Raw genomic sequence first — 21,765 nt, 5'->3', positions numbered from 1 at the left:
AAAAAGTCATCAGTTAGGTTTGTCCATTTAATTTACTTGTTTCACTCAAGTTGCATCAGTGAGGTACATGTTATTGTGAAACCAAGAGCTAATCTGAGTAAGCCCGCCAAACTTAACCTGCCTTGCTTGCTTTTCATTGCTTACTTGTGGTTGTTCTTAAAACTAATGCTATCTATGACCTGAGTACATGGATGAGATGGAAAAAAAATACATAACTAAACTCCCACAGGCTTCCTTACAGATAACATCCCTGGATGTTGCTCACTATAGTAACGGGTGCTTAAAGATGGTTTTTCAGAAACTAGAGGACAGCTCTTGGTCAGTTCCAGCTGGTTGAGACCACCAACCCTTCAACTGGGCCTGCATGGATGCCTCCAGAATGACCTTTTGAAGTCAGAGGGCCATAAAGCTAACCCTCAGATCGTGCCAATGCAGCCTTTTTCTGCACGCGTATGAAGAGTAATGTAGCTTAATTACACTTGTGTAGAAACCTGAATTACCACACCTTTCCTCCCTACCAATTATCTTTCCACATTTTAAACCACCCTGCTTTCTATTCCTGAAATACTCTCAAGCCCTGTATTTGGAGAGATGAATTTCAAGTTTGTTCTCCCATCTTCTCACACAGCAGCCTTGTGAATAAAATATATTCTCCCTTGCAAAACCCCTCACCTCAGTGATTGGCGTGCTGCCTGAGGGCAGAATGAACTTGGTTAGTTTACAACTCTAGAAGTTTGCATATCATTTGAATATGTCACCATTTTTTTTATCTTTGCCACTTATTGATGGACATTTGGGTGTTTCCAATTTGGTTCATTATTAGTGTTTCTAAGCAGATTCTCATACATACTCTTTGTGGAAATAGGTTATGGGTTATATATGTTAGTGTGGAGATGCTTAGGGTGTTCATATGTTCAGCTTTAGTTGCTGCTGACAAACAAGTATCCAAAATGGTTGTAGCAATTTACACTCCTCCAGCCAAGTATAAGGGTTCCCCTTGCTCCACTTGTTCACATCTACTTGGCATTGTCTTCATTGTAGCTATTCTCATGGATATGTATATTAGAGTTTTCCAGAGAAGCAGAAACAAAAGACCGTGTGTGAGAGACAGAAACTGCATGATACACCAGCAAGCTAAGAGATCTAGGAAAGAGTTGTTGATGCTGCAGTTCCAGTCTAAAGGTCCTCTGCTGGCTGAATTTCCCCCTCTTCAAGTGAGCCCCGTCTTTTTCTTCCAAGCTGATATGGTTTAGCTGTGTTCCCACCCAATCTCATCTTGAATTGTAGTTCCCCTAATCCCCATGTGTTGTGGGAGGGATCCAGTGGGAAGTGATTGAATTATGGGGGCCGTTATCCCTGTGCTGCTGTTCTCATGATAGTGAGTGAGTTATCACAAGATCTGATGGTTTTGTCAGGAGCTTTTTCCCCTGTTGCTCAGCACTTCTCCTTGCTGCTGCCACGTGAAGAAGGACATGTTTGCTTCTGCTTCCACCATGATTGTAAGTTTCCTGAGGCTTCTGCAGTCATGCCAAACTGGTAGTCAATTAAGCCTCTTTCCTTTATAAATTACCCAGTCCTGGGTATGTCTTTATGAGCAATTTGAGAATGGACTAATATTCAGTCCTTCAAATGATTGGATGAGGCTCACACATATTATGGACTGCTTTACTCCAAATCTACCAGCTTAAATGTTAATCTCGCTAAGAAAAAAGAAATACCTCACAGAAACACCCATCACTGTCTTATTAGGGTTGGTAACTGGCACTTTGCTTTGTCTGTTTTAGGAGGTCATGGTTCCCTGTTTGCTATTGTTACTTGTGGATGTGCATCCATGTCTTTGCATGAAAGGTTCTATTTTCCAGTTTTCACATCCAGCTTGTTTTTGTCTTTCTAGGGTATGTTTGCTTAGACATTCTTTGCAGTCCACCTGTTGAATCCCTTTTCTACTAGTACACTGCCTCCTTTTCCATACTAGATGGCCCCTTAAGCCCAGGTTCACCTCACTTTTCCAAACAGTAGTGCTGCCAAAACTGGATGGAGGGTAGTGGGGTCCCAAATAAAACACCCCAGCCATGTGGGAAGGCTGGTAGGGGGTCGTGCCCAGGGACCCGTGGAGCATGCCTCCCATAGCAAGATGCTGCTGAAAAGCCACTGAGCTGCCATCCTCCCCCTTCTTGGTCTCAAGCTGCCCTCGGGGATTTTTCTCCCTTCAAGCATTCATGAAACTTCTGTGGATTGATGCAGGAACCCAGGATAATGTGAAACTGGCATCCACCTCACTGTCAACAGTGGAGCAAAAGTTCATGATGTGAGTCTCCACATGCTGTTCTGTTCATCTGAGTGGGAGCTGCAAGTTAGTCCTGCCTTCTATATGCCATTTTCCCCCAGTAGGTCTTTTTCTATGTGTCCCATTAATAATATTGACAATAACTCTGATCAACATATTCTACAAAATTTTCTGAAGAAATTCTGAATGAGAAAACAGCAAAATGATTCTAAGAGCAATTTTCTGTGTGGTGACTGGTAGCTTGGGGCATGGCCACCAAGGATAAAGAAGTCCATTTCTCTCACCTTCCAGATAGAGGTTTTATTACTTCTCTTTGGCCTTCAGGATGATTTCTGCTTCCTATTTGAGTTCTAGGATGTTGCTGGTGATAATCTTTGCACCGATACTGGTTTTAGTTTTCTGTGGGAGAGAGGAAAGCCAGATTGCTTCTATTCTGCCATTCTGGTGACTTGACTCTCAACTTTTCTTCCTCCTTATGTTTTATGTAACCACATATAGAGTTTTTGGTAATTTTGTAGTGTATTCAAAGCATCATGACACATCAATATTACTGTTATTTTACACAGTCAGACTTCATTTAGATTTACTGATACATTTACTCTTCCCATTGCGTTTCATTTGTTCTTTGTTTATTTCATTCATTTTAAACTGTATTTTTATGCATATTTTTGCTGGGTATTGAATTCGTGTTGCCAACTATTTTCTTTCAGCCCTTTGAAGATATTCTGTTCCCTTCTTTTTCTGGTATTGCTTTTGAGAAGTCAGCTGTTAGTCATATTACTTCCCTTTTCAAAGTAGTGTGTCTTTTTTCCCTCTTCACGTTTTGTGTATTTTCTTTTTGCCTTTGCTTTCTAGCAGTTTCACCATGAAGTAACTATGTATGGGGTTATGGTCTCTACTCTGTTTGGGCTTACTGGTGCTTCTTGAATGTGCAACTTGGTAGCATTTGTCAGCTTTGGTAAATTCTAGGCCATTATTTATGCAACTATTGCCTCTGTTCCATTCTTTCTCTTCTTTTCTGAGACTCCACTACACATACATTAAATCTTTTTACTCCGCTCCATAGATCTCTTGTGCTCTTCTGTAATTTTCACACTTCTTTCTCTTAATGCTTCTGTCTGCTTATTTTCTACTGATTCATGTACCAGTTCACTAATCCTCTCTTCAGCACTATCTAATCTGCTATTAAACCCTCTATTAAGTTATTCTGTTTTGTTTTGTTTTTGAGACAGGGTCTTACTGTTGCCTAGGCTTGCATAATCATGGCCCACTGCAACCTTGAACTCCTGGGCTCGAGTGATCTTCCCACCCCTGCCTCCTGTGTAGTGGTACCACAGGAATATGCCACAATGCCTAGCTCAATTTTTGATTTTTTGTAGAAACAGGGTTTCACTTTGTTTCCAGGTTCAAACTCCTAGTTTCAAGTGGTCTCCTGCCTTTGCCTCTCCAAGTGCTGGGATTACAGCCTAAGTTCTTAATTTCAGTTATATTTCCCATTGCTGGAATTTCCATTTCCATTTTGCTATGTTTTCTTATTCAGAATTTCTTCAGAATATTTTCTAAAATATGTTGATCAGAGTTATTGTCAATGCTATTATGGAATACATAGAAAAAGACCTACTAGGGGAAAAAATGGCAAGTAGGAGGCAGGACTAACTTGCAGCTCCCACTCAAATGAACAGAATAGCATGTGGTGACTCACACCATGAACTTTTGCTCCAAGAAATACTGCAGGAACATACCAGGAAAACTGACAGAATTCATAAACCCTTTAAAAGAAGCGGCTTTCTGCTGCAAACTGTGAGACAGCCAAAAAACTATGAGTGCCCAAAGTGTGAGTGGGGAAAGTCCACCTCCATATACACATCCTCACTGGAAAACCTGAAAATCTAGATCACAGGAGACGGATATAACCTTACCTAGAGCTGGAATGAATTTAGGGAACTGAGCAAAATATAAAAATAGAAGAAGCAGCAGAAAGAGGCCTCAAGGTACTCCTGGTTTCCTGGGAAGCCATTTCTGACTTTCTCTCACAGGGGTCCTTGGGGAGGGCTGCTAGTGGAATTGGGGAAGGATCACAGGGAGAAGGAAACTTCCAGCTGAACTTCGTAATAATTTCAACCAAGCATGAATTTTTAAGGGCAAAATCCAGAGGGGAGGAAGAAGGCAAATAGGAAGTGCAGATATGAGCACAGAAGCTGCAGCAAGCAGAGAGGGGCAAAGCCTCAAAGCCATGCTTGCTTTCTCAGTGGGGAGGCTTGTAGTCTGGAGCAAGATCTCAGCCCTGCTCACTGGCTGCCGGGATATAAACTTTGCTGTTGGTGGGGCATGGAGGGAGTGAGATTGGCCTTAATGGCTGCATGGAAGCTGAGTGACGCCTCACCTTTCCCCAACTTCCCTGGCGACCTGTATGATGTAGCAGAGGCAGCCGTAATCCCCTAGGAACACAACTCCATTGGCCTGAGAGCTACACCCCATCCCCACAGCAGCCACAGTTAGCCCCTGCCCAAAGAGAGCCTGAAGCTCAGACATACCTAACCCTGCCCCCACCTGGTCTTCTTTCTCTACTCACCCTGGTAGCCAAAGACAAAAGGCTTTAACCCATGGGATCTCTTTGACCCCACCCATCACCTGAGAAACCCAAATCCTTATCAGGGTGACTTTAGGGCAAGCATGTATCCCCCCACATACTACTACAGCTGATGCTCTCTCGAAAGTGCCACCTCCTGGCCAGTGGCCAACCAACTCACGTCATTATGGCAACTCATAAAATAAAAACCCTTTTCCCGAAAGGAGAAAACAACAGCTAATTCCACTGCCTGCAACATCCTGGATAACTAGAGGTCCTGAGTCTGTCCATGTGACAACTTCACTGCTAACACGACCAGCATTCAAAGAAACCAGCACACTAAACAAAACTACAGGCAAGGGCCCTCATCAAAGACCCTCACCAGAGCAGGTGCTGGCATCCACAGCTGAGAGACCTGAAGATGGATCACATCACAGGACTCTTTGCAGACACTGGGCCTGGTAGCCCAGCTGGGTGGTAGACCCAGAAGAGCAATAACAATTACTGCAGTGTGGCTCTCAGGAAGCCCCATTCCTAGGGGAAAGAAGAAAACACCACATTAAGGGCGTACTCCATGAGACAAAAGAACCTGAACAGCAGCCCTTGAGCCCCAGATCTTCCCTCTGACATAGTCTACCCAAGTAAGAAGGAACCAGAAAAAAATTCTGGTCATATGACAAAGTAAGTTTTTTTTAAATGCCCCCAAAATATCACACTAGCTCAGCAATGGATCCAAACCAAGAAGAAATCTCTGAATTGCTAGGAAAATAATTCAGAAGGTTGATTAGTTAGCTACTCAAGGAGGCACCAAAGAAAGGTGAAAAACAACTTAAAGAAATTTTTTAAGTAATACATGATACGAACAAAACAACTCCAGAGAAATAGACAGCATAAATAAAAAACAAACACAAATTTTAGAAATGAAAGACACAGTGAAAGAAATGCAAAATACACTGGAAAATCTCAACAATAGACTCAAACAAGTAGAATAAAGAACTTCAGAACTCGAAGACAAGGCTTTTGAATTAATCCAATCTGACAAAGACAAAGAAAAAAGAATTTTTAAAAAATGAACAAAGGCTCCAGGAAGTTTGAGATTATGTTAAATGACCAAATCTAAGAATAATTGCTGTTCCCAAGGAAGAAGAGAAATCTAAATGCTTGGAAAACATATTTGAGGGAGTAATCAAGGAAGACTTCCCTGGCCTTGCTAGGGATCTAGACATCCAAATACAAGAAGCTCAAAGAACACTTTGGAAATTCATCACAAAAAGATCTAGGCAGATAATCATCATGTTATCTAAAGTCAAGATGAAGGAAATAATATTAAGTGCCGTGAGACAAAAGCATCAGATAACCTACAGAGGGAAACCTAGCAGATTAACAGCAGATTTCTCAGTAGAAACCCTACAAACTAGAAGAGATGAGGATCCCTCCTACCTTTAGCCTCCTTAAATGAAACAATTATCCACCAAGAATTTTGTATCTGGCAAAACTTAGCTTCATAAATGAAGGAAAAGTCTTTTTCAGACAAACAAATGCAGAGAGAATTTGCCATTACTAAATCAGCAGTATAAGAAATACAAAAAGGAGCTTTAAATCTTGAAACAAAACCTCAAAATACACCAAAATAGAACCTCCTTAAAGCATAAATCTCAGAGGGCCTATAAGCAATAACACAAAGAAAAACCAAGGTATTCACACAGCAACTAGCATAATGAATAGAACAGTACCTCACATCTCAGCATTAATGTTGAATGTAAATGGCCTAAATGCTCCATTTAAAGGATACAGAATGACAGAATGGATAAGAATTCACCAACCAAGTATCTTCTGTCTACAAGAGACTCACCTAATACATAAGGACTCACATAAACTTAAGGTAAAGGAGTGTAGAAAGATATTCGATGCAAATAGCAAAAGTGAGCAGAAGTAGCTGTTCTTAGATCAAACAGACTTTTAAACAGTTGGGGGAAAAAAAAAAACAAAGAGGGACATTATATAATAATAAAGGGACTGAGTCCAAAAGAAGAATATCACAATTCTAGATATATATGCACCTAACGCTGGAGCTCCCTAATTTATAAACAATTGCTACTAGACCTAAGAAATGAGACAGATGGCAACACAACGGTAGTGAGGGACTTGAATACTCCACTGACATAACTAGACAAGCCATCAAGACAAAAAGTCAACAAAGAAACAACAGACTTAAACTATACCCTATAACAAATGGACTTTACAGACCATTCTTCCCAACAGCTGCAGAATATATATCATATTAATTAGCACATGGAACAATTCCAAAATAGACCATATATTGGCCACAAAAGTATCAATAAATTTAAGAAAATTGAAATTATATCAAGTACTCTCTCAGACCACAGTGAAATAAAATTAGAAGCTCCGAAAAAGGAACCCTCAAAACCATGCAAATACATGGAAATTAAACAATCTGCTTCTGAATGATCACTGGGTCAACAATGAAATCAAGATAGAAAGTAAACATTTTTTTGAACTGAATGATAATAGTGACACAATCTATCAAATCATCTGGGATTACAGCAAAAGCGGTGCTAAAAGGAAATTACATAGCATTAAATGCCTACATCAAAAAGTCTGAAAGAGCACAAATAGAGAACCTAAGTTCACCTCAAATAACTATAGAAACAAGAACAAACTAAACCCAAACCCTGCAGAAGAAAACAAATAACAAAAATCAGAGCACAACTAAATGAAATTGCAACAAAAAAATACAAAAGAAAAATGAAACAAAAAGCTGGTTCTTTGAAAAGATAAACAAAATTGATAGACCATTAGTGACATTAATCAAGAAGAGAGAAGATCCAAATAAGCTCAATTAGAAAAGAAATGGGAGACATTACAACCTATACCACAGAAATACAAAAGATCATTCAAGACTACTGGGAACATCTTTCCATGCAGAAACTTGAAAACCTAGAGGAGATGGATAAATTCCTGGAATATACAATCCTACTAGATTAAACCAGGAGGAAATAAAAACTCTGAACAGGCTGGGCACAGTGGCTCATCCCTATAATTCCAGCACTTTTGGAAGCCAAGGTGGACTGATCACCTGAGGTCAGGAGTTCAAGACCAGCCTGGCCAACATGGCAAAACCCTGTCTCTACTAAAAATACACGCTGAGCGTGGTAGCAGGCACATGTAATCCTAGCTACTTGGGAGGCTGAGGCAGGAGAATCACTGCACTCCAGCCTGGGGGACATAGTGAGACTGTCTCAAAAAAAAAAAAAAAAAACTGAACAGACAAATAACAAGCAGAAAAATTGAAATAGTAATTTTAAAATTGCCAACAAAGAAGAAAAGTCCACAGCTGAATTTTATCAGACATTCAAAGAAGAATCAGTACCAATATTATTGACACTATTCCAAAACATCGAGTAAGAGGGAATGCTTCCTAAATTGTTCTATGAGACCAATATTACCCTAATACCAAAACCAGGAAAGGACATAACAAAAACTATAGACCAATATACCTGATAAACATAGATGCAAAAATCCTCAGCAAAATATTACCCAACTGAATCCAACAACATATCAAAAAGATAATCCACCATGATCAAGTGGATTTCATACAAGGGATGCAGGGGTGGTTTAACATATACAAGTCAATAAATGTGATGCACCACAAAAACAGAATTAAAAACAAAAATCACACGATCATCTCAATAGAAATAGAAAAAGTATTTGACAAAATCCAGCATCACTTTATGACGAAAACCCTCAGTAAAATTGACATAGAAAGGACACACCTTAAGATAATAAAAGCCATCTACGACAAACCCACAGCCAACATTATACTGAATGGGGGAAAGTTGAAAGCATTCCCCCTAAGACCTGGAACAAGACAAGATGCCCACTTTCACCACTTCTATTCAACATAGTACTGGAAGTCCTAGCCACAGCATTCAGACAAAAGAAAGAAATAAAGGGCATCCAAATTGGTAAAGAAGAAATTGTTTGCCAATGATATAGTCATATATATAGAAAACCTAAAGACTCATCCAACAAGCACCTAGATCTGATAAATGAATTCAGTAAAGTTTCAGTATACAAAATCAATGTACACAAATTAATAACCCTGCTGTACACCAACAGCAACCAAGCTGAGAATCAGATCAAGAACGCAATCCCTTTTACAACAGCTACAAAAAATAACAATAAAATACTTAGGAATACGCCTAACCAAGGAGGTGAAAAACCCCTACAAGGAAAACTACAAAACGCTGCTGAAAGAAACCATAGATGGCACAAACAAATGGAAACACATCACATGCTCATGGATGGGTGGAATCAATATTTTGAAAATGACCATGCTGCCAAAATGACCATACTGCCAAAAATATTGTGGAAATGACCATATTCATATTCATTGACTGCCAAATTCAATGAAATTCCCATCAAAATACCATCATGATTCCTCAGCGACCTAGAAAAAGCAATCCTAAAATTCATATGGAACAAATAAAGGGCCCACATAGCCAAAGCAAGACAAAGCAAAAAGAACAAATCTGGAGGCATCACATTACCTGACTTCGAACTATACTATAAGGATATAGTCACCGAAACAGCATGGTACTGGTATAAAATAGACACACAGACCAACAGAACAGAATAGAGAACTCAGAAATAAAGTCAAATGGTTACAGCCAGCTGTTCTTTGACAAAACAAACAAAAACATAAAGTGGGGACAGGGCACCCTATTCAACAAATGGTGCTGGGATAATTGGCAAACCACATGTAGAAGAATCAAATTGGATCCTAATCTCTCACCTTATACAAAAATCAACTCAAGATGGATCAAGGACTTAAAGCTAAGACCTGAAACCATAAATATTCTAGAAGATAACATTGGAAAAACCCTTTCAGACATTGGCGTAGGCAAAGACTTCATGACCAAGAACCCTAAAACAAATGTAACAAAAACAAAGATAAATAGATGGTACTTAATTAAACTAAATAAATAAATATGTATATTATAATCTAGTTTCTTTTTTATCTTGGTAGGAGAGACATCAAATCTGATGTTAACTCTTTCCCCTTAGACAGAACAGAGAAGGAGGAGATGCAGGGAACACAGGAGACTGAAGCTACTGTGCCTTAAAAACCTGTTTTGGCCTGCCCATGTGGAACAATCACAGAGCTGTCTCACGGTCCCTGTCACCTGGGGCCTTCCCTGTGCTCCATGAGAGTCAGCATGTGGGGCTGCTAACAGGACACCCAGCAGGATGATAAGAGAGCTTGGTAGGTGAGAGTACACCCAGCTCACACCTTCTCACAGTTCAGATTTCAGCCTAAAGGCCTCTTCTGGAAGCCGCCACTCTGGACCCCTCTCTCCAAAGCAGCTCTGTCCTCGTGCCCTCCCTCACACATTGTCTCTACCATGCTCGGAAATTCTCTCTCTTATTTACTGTTTACTTGTTTATTGCCACCCCCCAATCTCAGCCTCATATCAGCGCCCCCTCACCACCACCACCAGCCTCCTTGGGACTCCAGTGTTCTGGCAAGAGGGGGAAAGGACTGATGGCTTATCTCAACACTTGGACATCATCTCCAGCATCTCCTTCACCTGCAGCAAGGGGCCAACCCTCAGTACCAGGGTACTCCACCTCCACTGTTCCCCCAAAATCTGCCCACTCCCCAGGTGGGGTAGCTCCTATGGCAATGAATCCCATCCCAGAACATGCTTATAACAAATTATAATCACCTGTGTACATGCCTGCCTCCCCAAAAAGACCACAGGGGCAGGCACGTGTCCTTTTCGTTCCTCATTCAAGTGTTCATGCTTGTATCCCTCACCAGAGGGTGAGCCTGATGAGGTGAGGAGCAATGTTTCTGCTCACTAGTCCTTTCCCCGCCGTGTGCCACACAGCACCGGACACCATCCAGAGATTCCCCTGGTCCCCAGGCTTCCCTACATGCTATCAGCCAACTTCTCAGTCCTGTCTCTGAGTCACACCCGTGCTCGGCGTGTACATGGAGTGTGTCATTCCATCTTCAGGACCTAGGAGACAGGGACTGCCATTCTGTGAGGTAGAGGCCGTGAGCTTCATTTTACAGATAAGGAGGAGGAGGGAAGGGAGAGGTTAAGTGGCTCAGCTAAAGTCACAGCAGGGACGTTCCGGGGTAGGGACAGAAACCCAGGCAGTGTGGCTCTGGCACCCACACTCTGAGCCCCTATTCGAGACCGCGCCTGTCACAGCATTCATCACACTGTTGTAGTTTTCTCTCTTCCCCTCCACCGAGCTTCTCCTGGAGGAAACAGCCTACCAGAAGGCTGATTGGCAGGAGCCTTTGTCTTGCTCAGCTAACATCTTCCACCAGGTGGCAGTCACAGCTCCCGGATAAAGTCGTCCCTTTCATTCCCCGTTTCCCCTTAAGAAGGAAACCTCCCCCCCTCACCCCCACCCCCGGACACCGCCTCCCTCAACTTTTATTATTACCAATAAGTGAAGTGAGTAGCCTCAATTCAAAACACGACTCCCTGACTGAGCTTTCTGAAAACAGCACTTGGAGAAGGTGCATCTCCAGCCCCTGTATGGCGCGTCGCAGGCGGAGAGAGGCTGCGGGCTTGGGGGTGCGCAGCCCGGGAGCCCAGGATCCGCGGCGCGAGATGGAATTTCAGCCAGCAAAAGAGGTGACTGGCTCCTCCCTCCGCACCCCTCATCAAACAGCTGCAGGAGCCGAGAGTTAACCAAACGGAGTGTATTCCTAGTCATGAATTCCATTTGGCCAGCAGCAGGCCTGGGACAAATGGTCCCCTGAGGACACCTCAGGGATGGCTGTCAGGAAAGGGCTTTCCCGCCTCATCTGCCTGAAATGCTGTTCCTTCACCCTCCGCTGGTTCTGCCACAGCTTCTGGCAGCTTCCAGTGTGTTCCCAGCAGTGGAAAGGGAACTGAGTCCAGGTTGGGGAGTGGGGGGCTGGAACACACCTTGCTCCTAAGTCCCCCAGCTTTCGGAATGCTAACCCCAGGACTGTTCTGTGAAGGAAAGAGGCTCAAGCCAATTCCATGGATTGAGGGGAGGGGAGATTTACTTTTTTATAATAAAGAAATTGTGGGCCAGGGACTCATAGCTGTAATCCCAGCACTCTGAGAGGCCGGGGCGAGCAGATCACCTGAGGTCAAGAGTTCGAGACCAGCCTGGTCAACATGGCGAAACTCTGTCTCTACTAAAAATACAAAAACTAACCGGGTGTGGTGGCGTGTGTCTGTAATCCCAGCCACTTGAGAGGCTGAGGCGGGAGAATCACTTGAACCTGGGAGGCAGAGGTGGCAGTGAGCAGAGATGGCACCACTGCACTCCAGCCTAGGCGACAGAGCAAGACTCCATCTTTAAAAAAAAATTTTTTTTTTAATAAATAAATGCTATTAGCCTTCAAAGTACAATGTAACATAGTTGTTCTTCTTGAGAATTAGGGCACTGACTTTTTAAGATTGTATTCTTTGTGGGTTAACTGCAGAGGGTGTGACAATGGTACCAAGTTTAGAGGTGTTCAGGGCTCAATTCTATGATACCAGGCAGTGGAGCTCTATGGCTACTGTTTAACCTTCAGATAATGTCAGCTGTCTCCATTTTCAGTCCTTTGTGAATGAAAGGACCCTGGGCCCCAGGGGACCTGGCCCAACTGTGAAGAAATGGGAGGGCCCCACCCCTATGGGGAACTGAGATACAATTCTCTGGACCTGGTAGGAAAACTGAGTGTTTCCTCCCTCCCTCGCTGCCTGCATGCCACTAAACCAACACAGACACATACCTTGGCTCCTGGGTTTTGCCCCCAGTCTCTAAATTAATTAAATTGCCCATGTCATCACTTCTATCTCGTTTTCCTTCCAGAACCGCCCCCCTCTCCAAATTAGAACAATACTTGATCAGAATTAGAGTCTGTTTCATACATCTAAGTATTAATACCACTCCTCACTTGTTGAAGCAGGATCATGTACCCTTTCAGACAAGCAAAGAATGTCAGTGAGACTTCAGAGGACAGGGAGGGGATTGGGGTAACAGTCTCCCTTTGTAATCCATACCTTCCTTTTGAAGGCTCTGTGTAGCTAGGCAGGATTAGGACTGGCCTTGTTCCCTTCTGGCTTCATGAAGGTTTTGCCTTTGCTGAAGTGTTCTGAGGGAACGAGATTAGTAATGCGTTGTAAATTGTTTCCTCCCAAAATAGTAGGGCATGTGGGACTTTGCCAACTCTCAAGTCACGCGCACGTGTCTTCCTCACTGCCCACGTTCTCTCCGGCATGAAGAGCTAACGTGGCCCAGTTCTGCCATCCTCCACTGATACCAGTGACACCAGTGCCACTGCCACCCCCTCCTAAGGGCTTCTTCTGCCCCACTTGGGTCCCTTTACACTCCATTCTTCCCACAGTTGTCCAGGTGATTGGCACATCAGTCCCATCCCTCCCCTGCATCTACTCTTCACTGACTCCCTCCATCTAATTAAAAATAAAATCTAAAGTCTCTACTGGGCTAACAAGGTCCTGTCTTATGCAGCCCCTAAACCTCTCTGAGCTCAGCTCCAGGCATGCCCCCTGGCTCACCATGCCCGGCCACGCTGCTATTCCTTGCACATTTATCAAGCTCAGTCTTGCCCCAGGACACTTGCGCATGCTATTTCTTCTGTCCAGAATACTGTCTCCTCACACTCCAGCATGGCTTGTGTTTTCTCATTATTCAGATGTGTTTAAATCTCACCTGTCAGGGAGGCCATCTCCTGTCCCGCAGTTAAAGCAGCCCGACTCCTTCCTAGTCCCCACTGTATTCGCTGGTTTAATTTCCTCAAGGCTTAGCACTAATATTTTCCTACTTATGTATGTGTTTTCTTGGTGACCATCTGATGAGTTCCCTTTCCAGGACATACATGCCAAGGGAACATGGACTTTGCTGGATTTGTCCCCACAATATCCCCAGAGCCTGGGACAGTGCAAATGCTTGTTAAATGAATGACTGGATGCATAAAGAGACTCCCTGATGCAATGCTTTTGTGCAGATCAACAACTTTGGGTAACAGTTATAAAGTGGGACATTCAGATTGGTGGTTCCGTGCATAATAGTAATGCCTTATCTTTTCCAGGCATTGTTTACCAAGATCTTTCCAACAATGCCCATCACATTTCACTAAGGCTCCACGGCTGAAGCTGAAGTGATTCACCGAAATCACAGACACAGCAACACACACACACATCCCAGCAGTCAAATCCAGGCCCTTGTCTCCAGAACGTAAATGCCAAGAGGACAGGGCCTGTGCCTGTCTTGCCCCACAGCATCCTCGGGGCCTAATAATAACAAATACCTGTTGAAGAAACAAATGGATGAATGAATGAGCAAAGTCCTGGATGGAATTCTTTCCCTGGGACCCAGGTGAATTCTAGAAAATAGATTCCAGCCTCGTCAGGCTAATCTGCTCAGGCATAGAGAGGAGGGGGCCCTTCCTTTGCTTTTGTCCTCTCTGCCCCTACCACCTGGGTCAGGCAGGAGGCCCACCCACAACCCACCCAGGCTCTGCTCTCCCAGCCCCAGCACTCATTCTGACCACGTTACTCCCAGGTCTGAAAGTCCACAGCTTAGTCTCTAAGTTCTATGGAGAAACAGTAGCATGGAGCCCACTGGACAGATTGTTAGAGATGTAGGCTCAGGCCTCCAGCCCTACCGACTCAGAACCTGTGTTTTGACAAGATCCCCAGGTGAACTTTTTGCTTGTTCTCCTCTGAGTGTCCCAAGCTACCTTTATCAGGCATTCCAATCTCCACTTTCCTTGTGAAACATCCAGCCTCGGGGCCGCATGAGCTGCGGGCCTCTCCTTCCAAAGCACAGCCCTCCCCTTAATGGCAATTTTGAAACAGCAGTCTAGGAAAGAAAGCTCACATAGGGATCCTATTAGTCACTCATTCAGCGAACATTTAGTAAGCACTTACCAGGAGCAAGGCACATGATGGGCCCTGAGGACACAGGTGAGCTTGAGGATATTTTGTCTCCTCCCCCAAAAAAGGTAAACAGATGATACTGGGTGACAATTACACATGTATTTAGTGCTGAGTCAGAATGAGACTTGGGAGGACAGGGAGGGGATTGGTTTAACAGTCTCCCTTTGTAGTTGATACCTTCCTTTGGAAGGTTCTGTGTGTCTAGGCAGGATTAGAACTGGTCTTCAATAAATACACAGATAAAAAGTGATGACCAGGAGGGCTTCAGAGAGACCCAGGAAGTCCTCTTAGAGGGAGGAGGTCATGGTGATATGCCAGCTGACTGCAGAAGGAGAAGTAAGCAGCCAGATGCACATGGGGCTGGGTTGAAGCAAGGAAGGGGGCAAGGTGGGAGCAGGCAGAGAATTTCCTAGGAGGCAGGTGAGAAGACCCTGCACCAGGGAAAGGAGCCTGTTCTACCAGAGCGGTGGCCCAGGCAGACTGATGGCAGCCCACCATCCAGAAGGAGCACTAGAAGGGCAGGTTGGGAGCCAAAGCCAGATCTGGCAAGGCCTTGGGCAGATTTTACTTCCAGGGCAATGAGAAGCTGCTGAGGTGTTTTGCAAGGCACCTGCAGAGGTAAAGTCAGGATTCCATTCCACCCTAGCTTCCAGGGGTTGACGGTGGAGGCCAAATCTCCATCTCTCTGAAAGGTGAAGGGACCTTCCTTAGGTAGTCATGGCGTACAGTGGTCAGATCTGGGGCAATAATGTTCATGATACTGGGGGCCCCTAATGATTATGACTGAAGAACCTTTTTCATGATTACCTAGTTTCATCCTAACCTCAACCCAATGATGAAGATATTATTTACCTCTTCTGATGCATGAGAAAACCGATTCTCAGAGGTTACCTAATGTGATAAAGGTCACTCTGTCAATCAGTGGTACTCCAAGGATAAAAACCCCGTTGGTGTCACCCCAAAGCCAAGTCTCTGACAACAGTGATTCCTGTCTTTGGCGTTTGAACCCAGCTATGCCTAACTCCCAGACGCAAGTCAGGTCTATTATCCCACGTGGTGTCTGGGCCCCGCACCCTTTATCCACCTTTTGCAGTTGATAAGGACGAAAGGGAAATAATTGAAGAACTAAAAATCCTGTTTCCTCAAAGGCGGTATCATTGAGCTGTCAGCTGAAAAACATGGGGCCTAATTTCCAGCTCCTCTTCCTACCTCCTGATTCTTTCCCTAAAGGGAAAGATTTGGCGCTTATCCGAAGTTTCCAGAAAACCAGTCCCAGGACACAGCCCCTCTGTTTATGTCCAGTTTGGTAGCACACATTCAACCCCCTCTGCTGCCACTCATGACTCCCAGACATGGGAGGAATCCTCCAGTTCCTAAGATGGAAAGAGAGAGACAGTGAGAGCTGGGCACTGTGGTGGTAGCAGCAGGGCCTGGAGTTGCAGAGCCTTCTCGGTCACCATGGCAACTGTTGTAGGCTGAATGGGGTTGGGAGCCGGAGAATCCTCAAGAGGAAAGAAATGTGGGAGACGGGCATCCAGGGTTCCTACCCGCTATGCTGGGCAGTGACCCTGCCACCCACCTCTGCCCTCAACCCAGCACTGGGACTGGCACTTTGTGAGTGGATAGAAATAGTAGCCACAACAATGATGATGATAATAATGAGTTAACACTTACTGACTACTCACTCTGGGCTAGACACAGTGCTACGTGCTACCAGAACCAGAAGATGAACCCCAACTTCCAATGATTATGGAGCTCCACTCTCCATGTAGAATTCAAAGGAAAGAATATTACAAAATGAGTATAAGGAAAGCCAAGAAAAATTCCAGTTTTCCCCCATGATGGGTGATAACTGTGTTAATACAAAATTGTGCCACCCCGGGGAGAGAGAGGAGGCTGTGATCAAAAGTGTGGAAGGCCTTAGACCCCTAGTTATGGGGCATGTGTGTAGAGGCGGCTGTTGCCTTCTGGATACCAAATTGCATGCAATGGTTAAATCCCATTCCTTTCTTTTTCTGACCTCGTCATTCTCCCTACTCTTCCCTTTAAACTCCCCCTCCTCACCCTCCGACACCCCTTGCGGAGGGCTGCTGGTCCTAACTTAAGTACGACACTTACGGGACTACACCTGAATTCCCGGGTGCATCCTCTCCAGCTTTAGAATTCATGTTTGGTCTTTGTTAGAGTTGAGCTTTGGGAAGGGGCAAAGAAAAAGGAAGTCGCTGATGACTGTATTTGACCATGGTCTTAACGGCTCCCTCAGAAGGGCCTTTTCCTGCAAATCTAGGTTCAAAGGTTCTAAGTTGCTTCCTCCAGGCTCTACAGCATCACATCTGCTCGAGAACAGCTGTTGAGGCTGCGGCAAGGATCAAAGCCATGCGTGATTCAAAGCTCCAGTGCTCTAAAAATGGCAAACGCTGCCTCTCTTCACATATATAAATATATATATATATATATATATATATACGTATATATACACATATATATATAAAACATCAGGAATATAAATTCTCTGTAGAAATCTATTTTGATGCTTCTGACATCCGAATCCAAAAGCAAAATGTTCAAGTCCTGTTTTAAAATTCACGAGGACACATCCGTAAGTCACTCCCCCATTCCTTTGGATTTCAGGACTATTTTTGTGAGATTACATAGACTGTGCAGATATCAAAGGATCAGATGCATGAGAGGAGGCTTGATTTTCTATATAGAGCATATTGTTCAATTATAGTCCTATAGAAGAAAGTAAAACTCTTTCTTTTTGGTGGGTTTTTTCTTTGAATCCAATATATATATGTATAGATAGATAGATAGATGTATGTATATCTACATAGATCCATAGATACACATAGAGAGACCCTGTCTCTACCAGAAATAAAGAATTAGCTGGGTGTGGTGATGCACATATGTGGTTCCAGCTACTCAGGAAGCTAAGGTGGGAGGATCACTTGAGCCCAGGAGGTCAAAGCTGCAGTGAGCCATGATGGTACCACTGCATTCGAGCCTAAGTGACAAAGTGAGACTCTGTCTCAACAACAGCAACAACAAAAATCTATTGCTCCATTCACCTACCTATCTATCTGTTCATCCATTTAGCTAGCTAGACAGCCTTCCTTGGCTCCCATGTGATTTTGGTTAGTTGGGCCACGTCTTAATCCCTCGATAATTTGAAGATGGTGTAAGTACAACACAGCTTAGCTCCCACATGCCTTATTGGTGAGTTTTTAACCAATGCAGGGGGATAAATGAAATTTTAATAAAATTTCTTCTTAGGTTGGAAACTTCTAAGGGGTGAAGTCAAACAGTCAGGACCTGTTTGACCTGGATTCGAATCTGGCTTTGCAGATTAGTTAACGTTTTGAACTTTGGTCACTTTAAAATGAGATAGTGTATAATGACAATATCTTTCACATAGGATTGTGGAGAGGTAGAAAGGAGATGCCTATAGCACAATGCCTAGCACTTGGAAAGTACTCCACCAATGTTAGTAGTTATTATTATGCTCATTCCAAAAACTGTGTTTCTGGAATTCTTGGGTTTACAATGCTAGAGGAAAGGACCCTCCTTTTTGTTTCCTACCCCAAACTGATGCATGTCTCCCTTGATGGTTGGATCGAAGGCAAAGAATATGTACTAAGAAGTCTGTTCTGTACTTCCTCAAGGTGAATAGAAATGTCATTTCAACTACCTTGTCCCTAAATGTATACCCCGTTCTGGTCTCTGACCCATACTCATGGCCTTAATGGAGGCCAGTAAGGCAGACAAGAGCTGCAGAGGTAGGCCTGAACCATCTGGGCTTGAAAAAAAACTTCCCCCTGGCCTCCTTAACTGCCCCCTGCTAACTACATGACCTTGAGCAACTTTCTTAACTGAGAGTCAGTTTTTAGAGAGGAAATGATTATGAGTTTTAGGACTCATAATCAAAACTCACATTTGCTCTTACAAAGTTTATTTTTTATTTTTAAAATTAGAGACAAGGTCTCACCATTCTGCCCAAGCTGGTCTTGAACTCCTGGCCTCAAGTGATCCTCCCATCTTCCAAAGTGCTGGGATTGCAGGTATAAGCCATTGTGCCCAGCCATGGTACAACTTTTGAATTTTTTTGGTTTTCTTTTGTGGTGTTTTTTTGTTTTTTTCCCCCAAGACCGTCTCACTCTGTTGCTAAGGCTGGAACGCCATGGTATGATCGTGGCTCACTGCAGCCTCAATCTGCCAGGCTCAAGTGGTCCTCTGTCTCAGCAGCCCCCTTCCTCTGCAGTAGCTGGAACTACAGGCACTCACCACCATCCCCACCTAAGTTCTGTATTTTTTTTTTTTTTTTTTTTTTTAGAGACGGGGTTTCACCGTATTGCCCAGGCTGGTCTTGAACTCCTGGGCTCAACTGATCCTCACGCCTTGGCCTCCCAGAGTCCTGGGATTACAGGCCTGAGCCACCATGCCCAGCCATCTTACAACTTTTGTTTTATCATCCTACCTCTATACTTTCAAATATGACATTTACACCCAGATTAGGTTTAGGAAAGAAACTTTCACTTTAAAAACAAAACCCAACTTAAATAAAAACCCCTGATCCTGTTAATTGCTAAACCAGTGAGAAGAAGGTTTAAAGGAGAAGATTTGAGATTAGTAGATGAGAATTGGGATCTAGACACATCCTAGCTTTGGCCAAATCACCCACCTTCTCCGTAAGACAGTTCTATGACCTGTTCAATACCTCATGGAAGTGTTATCCTTGTATGTAAGGGCCTGGTCTATAACAGGTGATCAGCATACACCAGTTTCTTCTGAACCAAATCATTCAGTTATTGCAGTCAGAAGTGCTGAGAGTCATTTGATGGATGTGACCCTTCCACATTCCCACCCCAGCCCCACCCAGCATGTTGTTGGAATCAAACCTTCTATCACCAGTCAAACACGCAAGAGCCCACAGCACTTATCCTTCAAATATGAAAGGGGAATTGTGCCTTTGAAGTGGCGTCATTGTCTGGGGTAAATACCCGGGGTTCGTCATCTCACGCCAGAGAAATCAACAACGCGGACACACAGAAGTGAGTTTAATAGTGGAGGTTTAATAAGCAAAAGAAAGAAGCTTCTCTCTGTTCCAGAGAGAGATGGGGGCTCCCAGTTGGACTTCCGGCTCCGTGGTTAAATGCATGGGGTTTTATAGATGAGCTTGAGGAGGCGTGTCTGATTAACGTAGGAGGGGAGAGATTGGTCAGACCAGGTGTGACATTTGCATCGTGCACAAAGAAGCTGGCCATCCCACCCTAATCTTTTATTATGCAGATGGAGTCTCTACCTGGCCGATGCCTTGTTGCCTGCCTTTCTACTGCACACATAGGGACAAAGAAAAGGAAGAGGGAGCCTCCATGTTGAACATGCCTGGCCCCCAGCTAGCCTTTTTCTATTGGCACAGCTGCAGGCATTTACCTATGCGGGCTTCCAGCTTGCTTATTATGTCTGCAGCTCAATTTTACAGGCTGCTCTTTGTTAGAAATGATTTGGGGGCTGCTTTTTGTTAAAAGGGAAGCCTTACTGCCTAATTTCTCTTTAGCTCCTGTATCACCTTCATTCCTACAAATAAGGAAGCGCCAGGTACTTTACTGGATCCAAGTAAAATCTTCTTTGCAGCTTCACATATGTATTTTACCACCACCCCTCCCAGTTCTCTTTCTGGGTAACTTATTTCACAAGTTTAAAATGCCCTATTGCCTTTGGTGGGTTCTGGGGAATCACTCCTAGGTGTCACAGGGAGATGGGAGAAGAGATGAAAATAATCTCTTTAAAATGGTGACATTTGCTTGATCACATTGACATTTTCATGGTATCAAAGCCAGGCTTCCTGAAATAGAACTCCAATGAAAAGAATAAAGAAAGCTCAAGCTTAGCTGCTGGCATTTGCATGCACTGATTCACCACCTCCAGCCCAGCTACCCACAGGCAGTTTTTCCCTGACACTGAATCAAATTACGTGCAATACTAAAGGCTGGAGGTTTGCTCACATTCTGATTTGGGATGCTGCTGTTCATTTTTAACTTCCCCGAGACAATGTGTACTTTTCCAACTCTGGTCACCACGCTGAATCACAATAAGACACTTTTTCCAGACAGACAACAATGACACCCAGCTTGACTAGAGAAAAGATTATAACTCAAAATACCCTGGGAAGACTCAAGGCATGGCAAAACAAAATGTTCTCTAATAAGAACGACTGAATTGATATTGCTAGATTAGAGCTCCTAGTGGGGCACAAATGTTCGTTTTCTGAATTCTTAGAGTTTATTCAAAGCAAGTGGCCCCTATTCTCAAGAGAATTGGTGGGTGAGGGGTGCTGAGGGGAGTTTGCAAAAGAAAATTTTGAAGGAGGACAGGAATGATGAGAAAACGAGACAGTATATCATAGAATGGGAAGATTCAAAGTGGCACTCATGAGGAGGGTTGGTCTGAGCCAGTGAAGAGCATAATCAAAATAGCTTTATTGTGCAAAGTAACTTCTCTTTTTCTTTCTTCTGGTATGGGACTAGAGGGAGGACAGAATTAGGAGGAGGTACTGGAACTAGGACAGGGGTTAGAAGCTAGGCAAGTACCTAGAGCTCCAGTAAAGTACGTGTGGGAAATGAAAACAGCTCTGAATGTGGCTTACAAGGGGCAGGGCCAAGCACCCTTCCAGAACACACATATGGATGCCAAAAAACAAGGTGGGGTTTCAAAGGTTCTTGAAACATACTAAAATGTTACAGTGGTATATCCCAAAGTATGTTCCATGGGATCCTGCATTACCTGTAAACAGAATCTGTAGTTAGAGAAATTGGGGTGAGGGGGACACTTTCAACAAAATAGGTTTCTTCACTGTAAAACTTACTCTAAGTCTTAATAAGCTGATGTGCATTACTTTGACTTTGCAAGAAACAAGGTGCCCCATTTTCTAAATGTATCTA

Source organism: Cebus imitator, unplaced genomic scaffold (genome assembly GCF_001604975.1).
Source record: "Cebus imitator isolate Cc_AM_T3 unplaced genomic scaffold, Cebus_imitator-1.0 Scaffold91, whole genome shotgun sequence".
In the NCBI taxonomy this organism is placed as follows: Eukaryota; Metazoa; Chordata; class Mammalia; order Primates; family Cebidae; genus Cebus; species Cebus imitator.
This window is presented reverse-complemented; position numbering follows the sequence as displayed.